We start from the raw sequence: 15,333 nt of genomic DNA, 5'->3' as shown, positions 1-15,333 counted from the left end.
GCTTCCGTAAAACGGTCCTTTGACAGGCTTCCGGTTGAGCCGCACGTTTCGTCAACGGAGAAATTTCCGGTTGTTGGCCGATATCCGGTCGGAATTAATTCGATTTTCGGGCCTTGGTCGCATTAGGTATCGTAACGGTCGGCCACGCGTTCGTGCGTCGAATCGTTAAAGACTATAACGACCGTTTGAAATTCAATATGGCTGTCCGGTGGCCGCACGGTGAATATTGACTATCGAGAAGTACATTTGCCTGGGTCATGCATATTTATTTCGTCGGTGATCTGACAAATTGATCGCCTTAACGCTGGTTCGTTGAGGATAAAAAACAAAAAGAGTAGTCGATAATATTAGACGAGATTCTGAAGTTGTTTACACGCGTAGATAGATTAATTCGAACGTTCCTGAGTGACATCATAACTCTCTCAAATATCGAATTGCTTGTTTTCAATTTACGATCGAATGTATAGATCGATTTCAGTGGATTTTTTTCCATCTGCGATTTTTGATTGTTAAATAAAAAAATATTTATATAAAACTGACAATGAAACCGGAAGTTACTGAATTTCACGTGTATTCGTTCCATATTTTATAAATAAACGAAAATATCGATTGCCTTGTCGGTGTTTTGTTTGAACGAAGATAACTTTACGATTCTACCTCGGTAATCGAATTATTCCGAGCCTCTAATAGACAAAGGAAGCTGAAAGCACGACTAGTACAAGCCTTCGCGGATGTGCTAAAATGTTTCGCAAACAAGATCTCCAGGTCTGAATAAACATTTAATCAAAGCAATCGCAGCTCTTCCGCCTCCGCGGATTGCTACAGGTTTGCCGCGATGTTTCGCAGCAATTAGAGCAGCTCCTGCCAACTACACGTGATTGCAATTCCGCCCCATACGATCGGGCCTTGATGTGACAAGGCAGAGCCACTAAATTTCATTTATGCATCGCGTTGCCGATCCTCTCTGTACTTCAAAGTTAAACGAAAATATACACAGCCGCGTTAAGATGCTATTCAAACAAAGACAACTCTCTCGATGTACCTTTTCCACTAGTGATCGAAGTATTCTCAGGCCCTAACGAACAAAGCCTACTGAAACACAAGCCTCAAGGCACTAAAATGATCCCCAAACAGAACCTCCACAAATATTTAATCAAAGCAATCGTAGACCTCGCGTTTTCGTATATTGCTAGGGGTTTGCCAGCATGTTTCACACTCCCGAGAAGGATCGAGAGATGAATTAAATTAAATCGCCCCTTCAAACGTACTTCTCCAAACGATTCCCACGCGGCTCCGCCCTCGAGAGCGATCTCCTAGCTGGAATTTCCACTTTTAGATCGTCGATGGAGATACACGATCGTGGACCAACGCGTGGCGGATCCTTCCTGGCTCCTCTCTCCAGAAATTGACCCACAATTAAGACGTTGCCACGGAGTAGAAAGCGTAAGCGTGGAACGCGAACAGAGGCTTGGCGATCGCTAAACGGGCCACAAAAGCGTTTCTTTTTCGAGACAATGCCAGCCACGCCACAATGCTCGAATAAAAAGAAATCGAAGAGAAGAAGAGGGGCCAGGCCGAGAGAGAGAATGGTACGAAACAGAAGGTTCGCGTAATTATGATCTTGAAGAGAGAAAAAAAAAATATATATATATACATTCCCGCCCGGAGCTACAACGCGTCCCTGAATGCCGACGTTTCACGCTCGACGTAAAAACCTATTTTTCGGATGCACTGACCCGGATCTTAAATCCGTCGGTGAAACCATTACCGCCATCGAGTTACGCGGCGAATAACAACGCGGATTCGCGAGCAACCCGCTGGAATGACGCTACGGGAGCATCGTCATTCGTTACTAATCCCTCGCCTGGCTATTCCGACGCGATCACGGTCCGATGCAATGCGCAAACATTGACTGCTACCAGTGCTTATCAAACTATGCAATTATTTCTTTTTAATTGGATAATTCGTATCATTTCAATAACATTTTATTATTGTCTCTTTATCTTTAATTAACATTACTTTCTCAGCCCTTATCTGGCTACCCTCTTTCCTTTATGGCCGGACAAGCCTCGGGAACGAATCTTCTATAAAATTCCCCAAAGCAATATTGTTTGAAGTTGGCCGCCGTCGTGCGCGAGGTGTTCCCATTTGGAAATATTGCTAATCGACAAAAATGCAGCCGGCAAGGTTGCATTTCCGCGATTAACGGGATCGCGGGATTCAGGCGTGCGCTCGCGATTCAGTGACCCTAATAGCGAGCAAGGATGCATCGAGGTGATTTGCCACGATTACCGCGATTACGCTGCGCCGCTCGCGAGATCCGGCGATATCGTCTCGTTAACGCGAGCGGACTTATTCGTGATTCCCCCCCCCCCCCCCCGTCTCCCCCTTTTTGCCTTCCACGGACAATTACCAGTAGCGATATTTCCATACTTCGCACGGCTAGCTGAAACGGCGATATTTCCATATTTCGCGCGATTAATTAGTGCGGCGATACGCCGGGACTTTGATTAATCGCGGAAGCGTGGATTGAAGAACGGGAGGAGAAGTGAAACTGTATTTTATGCGGAAAATAAACGCGTTATCCAGAGGTATCCTTTTTTAGGATATGTATATGTCTCGCGAGTCTATTTTCTTCATTTTATACCTATAAATCCTTTGGAAGTTGACTTTCTATCCTCAACAAATCTTCTATTTCTAACATTCTGTCTTGGTCTTTATTTTTATATAGCAAACTATTTGAAGTAAGTTAAATTCGTATTCGATACCAAATTACTGATAATTGAAGTAGTAGGTAAATTTGCCATTCCTGGTCAAAGTGCGCGCGTTTACGACGGCAAATAATCGTACCTCGATTAATCGAGATCCCACCGTGCTTCCATATTTCTGCTCTATCTTGACTCCGTTGTTCCAGAAATAATGGTAGAACCGATTCAAAATGGTTTGCGTTTCTCTTACCATAAAATCTACACTGCGATTTGCATAACCAGGGAACGCACTCGTCTATCGCTAAAAGGAATATATCCACGTCGATATCGAAATGGGCCACAACCAGAGATGGACAGAATTTTATTCCAATAAGACGCGTAAGTACTCCGTATAACAATTTATTCCCAACATTCGATCGAACGTTTACGGAAATAGCCTTGCCTCGAAAGCATTATACATTATTCAGACTGCAATTTTTATATCATTCGGATTGCAATTTATTAAACAGCTCGTTTGTTTCACTTAAACTTGTTAGTCGATCCACTTTGAGATAAATTGTTTTCTCGATTCCAAATTATTTATCCGACAAAGAATCTCGCCCAGGTCTAGCCATAACTCGAGAGGAACCATAACTACACGACGATTCAATTCAGGTTGGTCGGATCAGCATAATCTGGGCCTAGATTGAAGGACCGGATCTCGATCGAGGTCTGCGCCGGTATCAAAGAGTTAATTCGGGTTGGGCTCGACTCTTGGACTACTGGCCATCGCCGCGTCCAAAGAAAAACTTCCAGAGCCTCTAAAAACGCTGGGACCTCTCGTCGAGCGCCGGCTTTCCTTGGGAATACATTTGCATAAATTTCGTACCGCCCGAACGTAAAACCCGCAACGGAGAATTCAGGACTCCGAGAAGACTGAGATGGATTCCAGACGAGTGAATCTACAGAACTGAGATACGGATGGACTCATGGGCTCCGTTGACCAAACAATAGCAAGTTTCAGTTATTTCTTCGATATTTTTAAAGCATTGGATGTACAGGTACTGATACAGGGTACTACAAAAATAATAATAGCGAATCTCCTAGGAATAAATACTGAAATTGTATCAAACATCACCGCTACAAGAAAATTTATCGATGCTTCACTATCAACCACTACGACAGGTCTAGTAAAATTAAAATTACAGTAATGCAACCTCACCTAACATCTAATTTCACCTGCAAATTTTTCTTAACTGCCCAATATCAAACACTAAGTAAAACTATGACTACTATGGTCTAAAATCAAGAAATGAAATGCCATCAGACTCTTGCTTTCTCGACTAGTAATTACGACACGGAATCGTGTAAAAAACGCTCCCTCTGAATACCAAGCGCGATCCGTCCGCATTCTAATCGTCTGTGCTCGATCATCGCAGCCTCGAGCTCGCGGATCGAGATGCGGATCGAGGATCGAGGGGGACCACACGCGCGGCGTCGACGCCTCGTCTCACGTTTCGCGTGGAACGATCCAACCATCGCGCGTACGCGAATGCTAATTGTACGAGTGGTCGATACACTTTCTTCGTTTGCGATTCGCGTCGCACTTGTTCACACCCGTGAATCGCACCCACGCGGAGTGTGGGCTTCTTGCACACAGCCGGATGGACGAATGCGCTGGCACACGTAACCAGGGATGGGCAGAATGTTAATCGCTAAATTTATGCCATTAGACAAGTAGTTAGGTAAGAGTCGGTCTGAACACGAGAGTTGTTGACGCATGGACTGCGAGGTTTGAGGTGTATTCAGGCTTGTGATTATTAGAATTTCTACTGATTTTATGGGAAAAAAAAGATATGAAAGCTAGTGGCATTTATATAGAAGTATTTTCAGAATTTGTAGCGAAGAGGAAATTTTGGTTTAAATAACTCTTGTGTCGAGACTGACTTGAGCAAAACAGTGATTGGACCAGTGATCTCTATAATCATGAAATAAAAACTGAAACAGTTTTCTACATTAAAATTTCCTTCCTCGATATTCTCTTCCCTCCTTCCAATAAAAATTCCGGCTAACGTATCACAGCCAACCCCTGCAAAAGATCGCGACTTCATCAACCGTGTACCGAAGCAAATAAGAATGTGAACAAGCCCTGGTCAGAATTTGAGAGGCACTGCTCCAAAAGAAGCATCTCGTCTTTTAGGAGCTCTACTTTCTTACCGAGCAGCGCACTTCATCTCGAGAAGATCCACAAGCGAGAACCGGAGCGGAGACGAATGATTCGTGCCATTTATCGCGCGCCACGAAACGCAAAAAGATTGCGGGCGAGATATCGTCGAAATAAATGATAGAAGACTTGGAAAAACTGTGAGACGTCACGCGTGGACGGGCAAGAAATTATGCCACGAGGGTGTTACCCGATTTATTCGCTTCCGGACCACCCGGGCACACGTGGTGTAAATAAAGGCACCCCTATCCATCGAGGAAGCATTTCTTTACAGGCGTCCTCGCCGATGCAGCCTTCTTTTAAGGGTCCATGCACAACCAGCATGAAGAATATTCTCACATTTATTTTTCACGGTAAATTTCTCATTTCTCTAACTTTTATTTATAAATGATTAACTTTTTATCGATATCGTATACAAATTCTAAGTTAATATTCCGAACGTGTAGAAATCTAATTGACTTTAAGTCTTCCATGTTTCCCTTAAATGCTTCTGGAGCGTCGTCAGGATCAGCGTGACGTCTCCGAGGATGACAGTGTTCGCGTGGGCGTCTCGAAAGCGACACATCGATGGGGAATGAACCGTGCACACTGGCAATTAATCGAGGCAGGAATGCGAGAGAAGAGCGACGTGGGCATCCGACCGTGGCACGGTTTTTTAATGGGTTAATAATCGTTGCACGCATCAATCGCGAAAACACTCGTACCCGTTAGAGACGCTCGTTAAGCGAGCTCGTTTCGAGGGGCTTGTGCACGGTGCTTAAACCTTTTTGACCCCTCAATTGATCGCGCGACGAGATCTTTAATCTCGTTTCTGCCGCGTCCCTCTCTTTCCCTGCGTCTACCCGTTTCCGTTCCGTGATCGCTCGATCCTCCGTGGGATTCGAGCGTGAGGCGTTACGCGCAAATTTCGAGATAAATTTTGAGAAATTTCCGCAAGAAATTCGACGTTTCGTCGCGAGGAAAAATGTTTGAATTCGCCGCGAGGCTGAGGGGGTGAACGATCGCGGAAGTTTTTTCGAGAGAAAGCTTGAAAATGATAAATACGATACAGGTCAAGGACAAAAAGCGGGACGAAGGCCGTTGAAGAGGACGACGGTTTTGCCCAGAAGCGTGATAAACGAATTTTTGGCCCGTCAAATCAAGATGAAGTCTTCGCGAGGATGAAAAACCTCCTGGCGGACTCCGCCGTATCGGTCTGATAATGTCGAACCATTAATCTTTCTAATGGATCGACGCTCACCTACGTGGGACGAGATAATGTTGCTCCTCGACATAACTTAATCCCATACACGCGAACCTACAAGATGTACGAACAACAATGATACGTTTATCGCGTCGAGGGGAAGCTTTGATTACCTCCTCGAGGGGGTTAACCTGAATCTCTTATATGGAACAGCGGAGAGCTTTTATTAACTCGTGCAATTTTTATAAAGGGGAATTTTCATAATTTAGAGGTAGGAAACTGATGCATTCCAAAAGAACGTCAATTATTTCGATATTAACACATTCGCGACCGCTGACGTGAATTCGCGTCACTTCAAATTCCATTCCTGGTTATGACAAAATTATGAAAATCTTTTTATTTTATACGAAAATTAAAGTCTGGATAAAATTATACCCCCGCAATGTTTCATTAAGACGCGATTAAAATACATAGAACGTCTCGTTTTTTCCAGCGAAAGACGTACATTTCCACGCGGAAATACCGGACTCCCTTCGAATGTCAGTCCTTCTTCGAAGTCCTACAATAATAACGGGGTACACGAGCGCAACCGATGGATCTCGATGATAAAACGAGCCTCGCCCCAATATTAAAACTGGGAAAGTAATTCTTTTTGCAGCTTTTTCCGTTCCCAATAGAACGCATTACAGTCCTTTTGGCCCTTGGACGAACATTTCAGGAGAAATCGAGGAAAATGATTTTCCTCTAGCTTGGGAATCGCCAGTTTTCCGTGGAAAGTCTCCCTTGGATGTATCGCGTGGCTCGACAAACCGTATCCGTTTTCTATTCTTCTCTTCGTGGTACCATCGACGAGTGCCTTCTGAAAACACTCGATGTGCCCTTTCACAACCTTCTCCCCTGCCGCGACCCTGAGCCAATGGGCTATTCACGGCCCTGCCAGGGCTGGCCTTTGAGGTGCATGACCTGTGCAACTGCACCGGGAGAGAAAGATCGCCGCGGTAGAAATGCACCGTGAAACGATCGCTATTTCTGCTCGCGTTGCGTGTGCTCCCTTTGATCGCTACTGTTTATCATGCACGGGAGAACGATCACGGCGACCTATTAGCTACAAATTAAGAAAGAGTCCGTGGCTTTGAAAACGTGCTCGCGACACAGTTTCACCATGGGCAGGCTCCGAGGTTTATTAATCCCGCCTTCGCTCGTTAATGATCCGCGGAGATCGGAAGCCGTAGATCCTTCACGGTCGCTGATCCCTTTTGCTTGCCCTCGTGCGAGAGAATTATTACTCGTAATTGGAATTTATAGTGAGTAGCTATGTCAAGTGAATGAGACTCGAAGCTAAGCAAAAAGACAGTTTTCGAATCACCTAGTCTCACGGATTCAAGGCTTAATATATTAACCCTTCGAGTGCCAAGTTTTTGTGGAAATATTTTCTTTACACAAATTTAGTTTTTTGTTAGTTACAAAGGAAGCCTAACGTGCTTTTAGTACCGTGTAAAAATATTATGAACCTTAAAAGAAAATTGATCGAAATATAGATTTTTGTTTAGAATCATCCATCTTTGCTTAAAATGGTACTCAACGGGTAAAATTCTCTGATAAAATTTCCTCTTGAAGGGTATGACCCAATCTCTCTTTCCATGCCCTTCCTGACTATGTATAGCTTGTTATATGAAACTGTGATAGATAGACATCTAGTAGAGAACTCCTGAAACAACTTTGCACCCCTTGTTAAAATTCCCTCTCAGAGACCCAGACCCAAGGCACGACTCATACATTCGTGCTCCCTTCTGACCCGACAGACTCACAGAGCACACGCTATAGCTTACGACATAGAACCACAGTGGATCCCGACAAAGTAACCGACGAAACGAGAAAGTGCTCCTCCATCCAAGAAAGCCTCGTGTCTCCGATAAATTTCTTCTGGAGAATGCTCTCGTCGCAAATCGTGGAATGGCCTCGGTGGCAGGTAGGCTGTACCGATAGCGAGACCCATTCCGCGCAATCAGGGATCACCGATGGCCCTGGCAAACGTGCTCCCGCCGTTAACGCCAGCTACGACGAAATTACGCCACGCTACCGCAGCCAGGAATTGCCAGGATAACGTGGCCGCAGTCGATTACCGAGGCTAGTCCGCAGGAGAGATCCTCTCTCGACCTCGGTATGTACATTATGCGCCTGCATTTACACATGCTCGCGATAATGCTCGTGCCGCGGAAAGTAGACTCGCCACGGGTGATCTATGGATCGCTTTGGGTCTCGTTTTAATTTCGAGCTGGTCTTTTGGTGATTGCGAGCTCCGCTTGGATTAGATGCTGGATCCCTCTATCGATGTGTAGGTTAATCTTGAAATTGGACCAGGTTGTTTCTCTCTAGTCTGTTGTTCTCATTGTTGCTATGTATGGGAGTTCAACCTGGTGGAACACATCTGACTGCTTTGGGTATTCTGAAGTCCAGAGTCGTATTATGAGCGAGGTGTTATTAAAGCCGCGGTAGCACCGCAAACATGGAAATTGCACTATTTTTCTCTCGACTGCCAGCGAGACTCTGCCGTTGTCGACTAAGAAAGGGATACGGATCCATCTCGGCTGCGTGACTCAACCAGAATAGAAACAAAGAACCGGTTCGAATAACTGCCGAGAGAACCTTTTTCCCCTGGATTTCGACACCTCGAAACGGTATTGTTTCGATGGCGATACGGAGACTTCCTCCGCGTTGAAATTAAACAAATTGTTAACCTAACCCTCTCTCGATATCACCTGTGCTTCGTTACACGATTAAAAATCTAGTGCTGCGCGGTATATATAGCGATCCTCGTTATCCTCGTGGCTTCGATTTCTTCTACTTCGTAATAATTGTCTTTTTCGTTACGGTCACTCCGAGTGGTGTGCTCGAGCTAGCACGACGTTCGTGGACGAATTTATCGACGAGTTCGAAAGCGAGAGGCGTAAAATCGTCGATTTTTAGAAGGTCTCTCGACAAGAGCCGAAGGCAGCCTCGCGATAACTCATTACCGCGCCCATGAAACTTTCTTTATTCGCGTTTCGCGCTTGCAACCGGCACCGCTCGCGTCTTTCGATCGTACGAGCGTAGTACGCCCACGCGGGCTCGTCGTTTCATGTACCGAGCCAGAGGGGATCCTACGAGCGCAACTTTCTGTGAATGACGGCGTTAAACCGCCCAGAATGTCCCCTAATAGTCGCTTGGATTATCGCCGGAGTATCAACGCAGGACTTAAAGGAAGAATAAATTTGTTTATTTAAATGTTATTGCTAGGACTAGCCAATTTCATTCGTTATCTCGGCCTGCAGCAAAATCTGAATTCGAAAGCGTTTATTTCTCGAAAAGTAGAGAATTCCTCGCTATTTTCTGTGGTCGTTCGCGACGTTCTCGCCTACATCCGAACGAAAAATGAATAAAAAAGAAAAAAAAAATCAGACCGCAGTTCGCGGCTTCCTCTTGTAGGTAATTGGAGTACGAGTTTAGAAACTTCGATGCAAGGACGGTTTGTTCGTATCGGTTACACTCTGTAATCTTACACTGGTAATTGGCATCGATGAATCGTTCTTTAGACCAGGGTGTCCCTATGATTCGGTGTCCGAGAATAGTTATGAGTATTTAAAAAAAGTTCTCTCGCGAGGGACAGTGATCTAGACGAAATTATTCGAGAAATGCCAGTACGCTCGCGATAAAGCTCGAAAGAACGTACGTACGAATGTCGATTCGCATTCTGGGCGATAATCAGACGCTGAACGAGCCCTGACAATGCCACGAGGACGGCAGTCGTGTTGGTTATCTTCGTGTGAATGCACTTTCATCGTGGCGCGCCGGTTGGTTTTGAAAAGAGAGAGCAGCTCCGTAACGACTGTATCCGGTACAAAAGCGAGATCAAAGACGGGGCCGATTAGTCTTCTCTCCTATGCGAGGAATCGAACCATTCTCGTCCTCTTCTAGCCCTCTTTCGATCCGAGAGAGACAAAACGATTTTTCCCTGATTTTAGAAACGCGGATATTCTCATCGCGAATTGAAAGAAACAGAAAAGGTCTTGGGTGCACTTTAAAGAAATTCCAATAGAGACGATGGAGAATTTAATTAAAAAATTTATCGACACCCTCTTCGTTCGTTAAATTTATTTTCTCTGCTTTTTGAGAAATAAAATTCGAATTCAGATTTTACTCCAATTATCTGCCAAACTAGCTCTAGGTAAACGAGATATCGAATGAAATCGACTGGTCCCAGCGACACTATTTGAATAAAAAAATAATAAGTCCTAGAACTACAGCCTGCATCTAAGGAAATTCACAATCATTTGTGAGTAATTAAAAATGAGAAACCTCCTAGAGGAAGAAGTTTGTGCCCTCCTTCGGCCACCGCGGCGATAAAGGGCGACCGAATTTGAGGCAATAACCGACAGATATAAATAAACGGGTCGCAGCGTGGATTCTCGAAACAAAAAGCTCATCTCGCATCGCGGTGGCGCAATATCTCGGCACGAGTTGGCAACACATTGTGTTGTCAGAGACGGGGCACGTGGTTTATTTGCAAAGAAAAACAACGTTCCTGCCCGCAGGGTCGTGCCGCGTCGCGAAAAACAGAAGAAACAGAGAGAGAAAGAAAAAAAATATAGAAAGGAGGGACCGAGGACTTCGGGGTCCACATCTGCGGGCCACGAATCGGGCCCCACGTGGCGAGAGCTCTGGCAAAAAGGGCGCCTCTTCTTGGAGCCGAGGGATTTCCAGAAAACGGAGCGAACGAAGATTTACGCGAATAGAAAGGGCACGGTTTCTCAATGCTTTCCTAACAAGGGATTTAAACACGAAAGAAATAGCTTGCAAGAGGTCTCCTTGTACCTCGGCCCTTTTCGCAAGTGTATGTAGGAGGATATATATCGCTTTTTGGCGCTCAAAGGGTTAATTAGACGAAGATTACTCATGGATGGTCAAAAATAAAATTTCAAACTAGAAGTGAAGCATACTGTCAAGTTTGCACTCCTTTTAACAACATCCTTCCAAAATAAATTCCTAAATAAATTCCAAGACATTCTCGCAACCTACCTCTCCCTTCCCTCTTCCCCGTTTCGACCTGGAACGTTCTCCTCCAAGCAAACGACACCAGCACCGATTCCACGCAGAGAAGCACCCAAGTATCGAGAACTCGCGCGATATCGTTGCTCGTTCGACGATCCAACGACTTCGTCTTCGAACGCTATCGGTTGGTTCACGCTCGAGTAGCAAGTCGCGCACTATCGTTCACGAGATCACTCAGTCGCGGGACAGCCACCGAACGGAAACGGCATACAGAGCCACGCAACACCGTAAACACTGTAATTTGACCGAGGCAGATTCACCGTGGACGGGTCGCGTTCGTTTCGCGACGAGACTGGTTCTCTCGGGTCTCCACCATCGCCAGAGCGCGAGAATCAATCACTGGTTTCTATTTTTGCAGCCTCCTCGACGGGTACGCTCGAGAAGCCGCCTTGGGAATGCCGGACGCGTCTAAAGGGGTAAAATTTGAAGTAGGGAACGGATTTGGAGCGAGAAGTGAAAGAGACACGTTGGGCAACTAATCGGTTGGTTGACCCATTCAGACTCGAATTATTTTTTTTCTCGTACGCAATTCAATTTGCAGGGTTAACTTGGACTAAAATTAGTATGGCGAAAATAAAATAAAAAATCCTGATAGTGTAGTTCTCGAGGAAAAGTGGTCATTTGGCCTAAACGATAGTGTCGGTTTCGTGTGTGGTAATTTTGTGTCCTCAATAGCGGACTCTAGGTCTGAGAAGGTTAATGAGAGTTGCAATCTGTATTGTCTCGAGACGATGTTAAATACAAATAACTACCACAAGATATTCGATTAAAGTCGCAATCAAAGCTATCGCCTACCATCTACTATTAAAATAAAATCTTTCCCATCGCCAGCTTACATCCCGAGTCACTTCCAGCAACTGTACCCTATCCTTCATTAATTTTAACCTGTTTCGTTTCTAGAAAAAAAAAAAAGTTTCCAGCCTACCCACCGGTCTCTACACCCCCAAAGATAAATTCCACGGTTGTTTTCATTCCCGAATTCGTTGCTAGTCCACTATCGCCGCGCGGCGGCCCCCCCAAAGAGAAGATTGATCGCAGTTCTGGATGATTTCGAACTTTTCACGGACGTCTAATTGTGAAACCGAGTCACTATCGCCCCAACAAACGGACTGACAGTTCAAACACTGTTATCAGCCGCGGGAACGGAGCACGATGGCCAAGCTATCGCTGGATGACACGCCAGAACGACGCGCCTTCTGTAAAACGATCGTCGGACATTAATCACCGCGCCTGGGTTGCGTCACGAGCTTCCGGTATTCGCGTAAAGCGTCTATCGAAACTGAAGACCTCGCGATATCGACATGGATCGGCTGCAGCCTCGACGATAATCGAACCTGTCGCAACAGCGATCGAGAAGGTCTAGGTTAATTCGGTGAGGATGAACCGCGACGGTTGGGCGCACGGAACAAGATAATTCAGAGATAGATCGTTGAAGCTAGGAGGGCGCCTTTTTATTCCTGAATGGATTAGATAAAAAGACGGGCTCCAGGAGGTCCAATGAAATTCTGGTTGGGGAAAGAGCATATGGACAAGAGTGGAATTTAATTCTAGTAGTGATTGATGAATAGAAACACCCTGTAACTCTCTATTCCCCTCGATTCCCTTCCACAATTAATTCCACTTCACGTTACTCAGATTGCAATCCCCATCAACTAACTGCTGTTCATTTTTCTTTCGCTGTACTTAACACATCGTTGAACGGTCGGGAGTTAACTCGTGTTCGCACTCGCATTACCTATTTCACTTTACGAAACCCAGGGCGATATAGAATATTGCAAAAGCAATATTGGTAAAATATAAATAAAGTTTATCGGAGTTTATTTAGATTGTTTTAATTTCACGTTCAATTACGAAATAATAGCCGGTGACACGAAGTGACGCGTCTGTGTAAAATTGCCGGTCAACAATGTGTTAAAAGCATCGCCCATCCGTTCCCTGCGACGCGACGAAGTTAAACCCCGAGCGACAGCGAATTTCGAATCGAAGTTGAAAGGCGAGCGAGAGATTAAGCGAGCTTAAGAAGCGTCGGAGCTGGGATATCCTTCTTAAGAAATTAACCGAGGATCCTGTAAGCGTGACGCGATCTTAAGCGTGTTGTAATAATTGTCCGCCAGCAACCTGGGTATTTTACACGCCGGGGAAAATTCGCTGCGCAGAACGCGAACGCGAATTATTGTGATACATGCCCGCGCGTATTCCACGAGAAAGAAAACAGAAACGAAAGAAGCCCCGCCGAACGAGGGAGCCTCTCAGCCGTGGAACTTTAAATAACACGGAAAGGGGAGGGGTTGAGTCATCGTAAATTAACGATGCACGGAATAATGGAAAAAGGAACTCCGTTTCGCGATAAACAAGCACCGTGTCACTGGAAATTCTACCTAGCATTATCTAGGGATCCTCCGGCGAGCGTTATCGTTCCGCGCGACGCGAAACCGTGAACATTTCTCTGGATTCTGTTTCACTGCACCGCTCTTGATCACTTCACGATATTTCGGAGCACGAGACACGCAGATACGACTCACGGCATCGATCCTCTCGATCGCGCTGGCGCGGCAAGACTGCCGCCGCGTGGATCGGGATCGCGATCGACGGACGACGCGCAGGAGCGCACCAATCGAGGCCCCGATCCTACCTGGGGCCCCGTCTGAGACACGCCTACTTTTGTTTACAATTTTCATGTACATACGGTAATAAATGTCGTCAAAATTCACTGGTTAACGTCGAGTGTATCCTCTACTCAAACAGGTAGATGATGAAACTTCTACGTGTTCCGTAAATATGAATTCCTACGATAATTACTATCGAGTCGTTTCTTTTCTCTAACCTAAAGAAAGCGAGCTTTCGCCGCGTACCATCATCGTTGCAAATGATAAATTTTCCCAGGCGAATAAGAACCGGGTAAATTAGCGTGAAGTAATCCTCCCAGTAAGCGAGTAAACAATTTTTCCCTACCCCTCGGAGCTCCCCGTTTAAATTAAACGAGGAAGAAAAGTCAACAAGCGTTCGTCCTTCGAAACCCAAATGCAAACTATTTTAACGGTCCCTCTGCAACGTGTAAATACGAGAAGCGTGTGCTACGAGGCCACGATACCCTGTGTGACGATAATAAACGTTCCCTCGGCAAACAGTCCTGCACCGATAAATATAAACTACGTGTCCCATACACGGGCAGCGAATTCGCGACCAGTAATAATAGACGGAGACGCAAAGAGTGGCAACAATTTTCTTCCAATTCCGAAGACAATTTCCGCGAAGAAAACACACGGCCGGCGCTACGCCGCCACATTTCTCGATATTATTTTTCCGCCGTGCTCACTTCATAAATCGTGCTACGTGCCTTCAATTTCGCGACGCTGGAAAGGGAAAGAGATGCTTTCTCGCTGGCAGAGAAAATCGAGAATTTCCGTTCCGCCTGGCGAAGACGAACGAGATCCAGAGGACGATCCGCGGCGATACTTCCTTCAATTAAATTAATAAAACGCCGCGACCCCGTTCGATCCGCGTGGACTGTGGCAAACGATGTTACAACGAAATTAAACTATCGGATGCTCGGCGAACTCGATAACGTTTTCGAAATGTTTTCTACTCCACTACGTATCGTTAATAATTGATCTACAAAAAAAAATATAATAAATATACTTTTTCTAAACTACAAATTTATGAAGTCTATGACTCTAAAAATTGCCTCGAACAAAAATAAAATAAATGAACGATTGATACTATGACATCTGTTTTCTATATCGAGATATGAGATACAGTGAACGGCTCATTTAAGGACCGAAATTCTCGAGCAAAGCAAAGTCCAATACGAAATGTTCCATTTTTCCTCGAACATCTCTCAATCCTCTCTCCAAAAGTTTCCTATATCAATACCTTCAAGTGTCTCTACTAAATCACAAATGAAAAGGAAAGATATCTTCAGCATGTTAAAAGGTGTTTCTGAAAGACTTACACCCCCTTCGAGATCGTCCACCGTGGAGGCGCCACTGGGGAGCAGCAAACGTGGATCGAGAGTCAGAAGACGAAGAGGTCGTGACGAAACGAAGTTCCCAGGTAGTCGGGAGGGAATGCGGCGAGGCTGGTTCCGATGGGACGAAGGTGGCCCAGCTGCGTACCACATGGTCGCGTACCTGCAGGTATGCGTGGACCAA

The 15,333-nt window shown here is 45.4% G+C and overlaps 1 protein-coding gene across 6 annotated transcripts in view; it reads right to left on the bottom strand.

Moving 5' to 3' along the window:
* The window catches only part of LOC128894095 (uncharacterized), a 173,438-nt gene extending 158,200 nt beyond the window's left edge, over positions 1-15,238 (bottom strand). For 3 of the 6 annotated variants that reach the window (XM_054155555.1, XM_054155559.1, XM_054155560.1), the window contains exons 1-2: positions 13,561-13,712; positions 11,150-11,590 (exon numbers count right to left, since the gene is read on the bottom strand). The gene's annotated coding sequence lies outside the window, so the exon portion shown is untranslated. Of the gene's footprint in view, positions 1-11,149; positions 11,591-12,917; positions 13,509-13,560; positions 13,713-15,134 lie in introns of those variants that run through there. The other 3 variants (XM_054155557.1, XM_054155556.1, XM_054155558.1) reach the window with 3 other exon arrangements.
* Positions 15,239-15,333: the final 95 nt, after the last annotated feature.

The sequence above is a fragment of the Hylaeus anthracinus genome, unplaced genomic scaffold (genome assembly GCF_026225885.1).
Source record: "Hylaeus anthracinus isolate JK02 unplaced genomic scaffold, UHH_iyHylAnth1.0_haploid 3, whole genome shotgun sequence".
Lineage (NCBI taxonomy): Eukaryota > Metazoa > Arthropoda > Insecta > Hymenoptera > Colletidae > Hylaeus > Hylaeus anthracinus.
Note: the sequence above shows the minus strand (reverse complement) of the source record. Positions and strands in the feature narration are given on the sequence as shown.